We start from the raw sequence: 2,923 nt of genomic DNA on the forward strand, positions 1-2,923 counted from the left end.
GTTTGATTTGGCACGTTTTTTTATGCTGGATGTCCTTCCTAACGCAACCCTCCCCATTTATCCGGGCTCGGGACCGACACTAAGGCTTGTGCAACTCTAATGGCTGGGGTCGGTTCCTGACTGAGATCGAACCCAGGCCGCAGCGGTGAGAGCGCCGCATCCTAACCACTAGACCACCAGGGAACCTGACAATAGAAACATTATAGTTATAATAAATCGAAGGAGTTTGTAAAAGTAAGCACAATTGCAGGATTTTGTACTTTTCTAACGTTTAAAAGGAGCATTTTCACTTTTACTGGAGTCGAATTCAACTCAAATACATGGGTTGTGTATTTCATCCACCAGGTTTAGGTAAAAAGAAATGGAAAATATGACATGCACATTCTCCACAAAGCCAGGAGTATTTGAGTTAGATTTACGTTTGCCCTGAAAGTTATCACCTAAATCAAAATAATATTGCAGTCGTTGAGGTGTTAAAGTCGAGGTGTTTTAGCGTCCAACAAACGCCTGCCAACAAGTCCTGATTTACTGCACACACTCACATTTGTCTTTCTATCCTTGTAAGGACTTTCCATAAACGTACCTTCAACCTACACCTACGTTTAACCCCGATGCTAACGTCAGAAACCAAATAAAAGCTATCTGATGCACAATTTCCACAAAATATGTTCTACTTTGTGAGGACATTTGGTCCACAACAAGCTATGAAAGCATGACCTACACACAAGGAGCGTACGCATCATCTAAAGCAGGTCGTGACACGTTTCCAGAGTTGTGTGGCGTGAGACGCTGCCTGGCAGCCTCCCAGTAACCATAACGCTACGCTTTAATCTTGATAGCTAATCCCGACCTAATCAGCTGCTCACACAGCCGCAATAGATTTCTGCAGATACCTGACTCCCTGCATCATAAACCAAGCCAAGCGTTCGCTTTCAGTCCCCAAGCGCTTCGAACAGGACAGACTTTCACCTGCCCTTCCTTTGACACCTGATCCAGGTGAGGCCCTGCAGGCGAGCGAGCAAAAAAACTTTGTGTTTTAGTCACAGGATGTCGAAGGATCACCGGCATTTTCACTCTGATCACAGGATGAAGTTGCATCCTGAATTCTTTCATTCAGTAGCAGCGAGATCTGGAACTGAACTCAACTCATGGTGGATGTCAGAAATCAGTCTAAATAAAATGTGGTGATTTTATTTCATTCATTTCATTTCACTGATGTTTGTGCATCACTTTCAGCATCACAGCGCAGATTAAATATGTACATTTTTATAGTCTTTTAGAGTTTATACTCATGTAGGAGTGAGGCAGAGGCCACAGTGGTGAGAAAAGATCCCTCACGAGACAATGAGATTAATAGGAACTTCAAATTAAGGAAAAAAAAGAGGCTAATTTAGTAATAAGAAGAAGAAAAGGAAGAAGGAAATGAGGATCAAGAAAAAGAAAAAAAAAAAGAAGAAACTGAAGATGTTGAAAATAAAATGAATAAGAGGAACAAAATGAAGAAGAAGAAGAAGAAGAAGAAGATAAAGATGAATGAAAATGAAGATAAAATGCGACAAAAAGAAAGAAAAATAGGAAGAAGAGGAAAGAAATGTAGAAAAGGAAAAACAAGAGGGTAAAGAAATTGAAGAAGAAGAAGAAGAAGAAGAAGAAGAGGAACAATAGGAAAGAAATTAAGAAAAGGAAAAAAGATAAAGAAGAGAAAGAAGAAGAAGGAGGAGAAGAAGAAGAAGAAGACGTAGTAGAGGGGAAGAATAGTACAGAAACAAAGAAAAGGAAAAAAATCAATATAAAGAAGAAGAGGAAGAAAAAGAAGATAAAAGGAATGAAAATGAAGAAGATGAAGAAAATGAGAAAAATAATAAAGAAGAATAGGAAGAAGTGGAAGTAAATGAAGAGGAAGAGAAAGAAGAAGAAAACAAAGAAGGGGATGAAAAGGAAGAAGATCAAATGCAAAAGCAGACGAGGAAAATGAAGAAGATAAAGAAGAGGAGGAGGAGGAAGAAGAAAACGATGAAGAAGAAGGGGAGGAGGAGAAAGAAAATGAAGAAAAGGATGAATAGAGGAGGAAGAATTAGAAGGAAAGACTGGAAGGAAGAAGAAGACTATTGAAATGGGTTTAATCCAAACCCTCGACAACACGGGAAACAAATAAAGTGTTCATATACACAAACAGTCGTCATGACAATTCATTCCCAGAAGCTCCACCCACATCACAGACACCATTGTACATTGTACTATTGGGTCGCCATGCCAACGCACAAACCGATACTAGTCACTGGTGTCACTAGTAACAAACTATAACTGGAATTTGATGATCATCAGCACTGTTTTAAATTCCCAATAAAAATGTTTTAATGAATGAATTACTCATTAATGAAGGAATTTCATTACAGTCTCAACTGTTATATTCCGTTGCCAGAAAGTCAAAATATTGCAAGAACAACTTACTCAATGATGCCAATTTTTTCTCCATTTGGCTCCACACATGCATTAATATTTGTGTCTTGATCTTGAGCCAGAAGCCAACAGGGGAACATGGTTCTTTATTAGAACCTAAAAAATGGCTACTTACTTCCTCCTAGACTTAATTGGCTGACTTGTTTTGATCATCATTGTTATGTTTGTTGAGAAATGATCTCCAAGAAACTTTGAGATCTTCCAGGAACAAATGTATTTATAATTAGGTCACATGCAGGTTCACGCCCGATCATGTGATTTATGATAGTAAATGGTTGCGCCAGAGGTAATTTCAGGTGTTCGGAGTGATAGAAAGGGTGAATAGTCACAAACACATAGTCAATTATTTCCCTTTAATTTAATATGTATTTAATATAAAATCTTGATGTGGTATAAAACTAAAGAATTTACTGATTTCCAGATGTGTGTGTGTGTTAAAAAGCTTATTGTCAGAAAAGCCAGA

This window comes from Silurus meridionalis, chromosome 29, assembly GCF_014805685.1.
Source record: "Silurus meridionalis isolate SWU-2019-XX chromosome 29, ASM1480568v1, whole genome shotgun sequence".
Classification (NCBI taxonomy): domain Eukaryota; kingdom Metazoa; phylum Chordata; class Actinopteri; order Siluriformes; family Siluridae; genus Silurus; species Silurus meridionalis.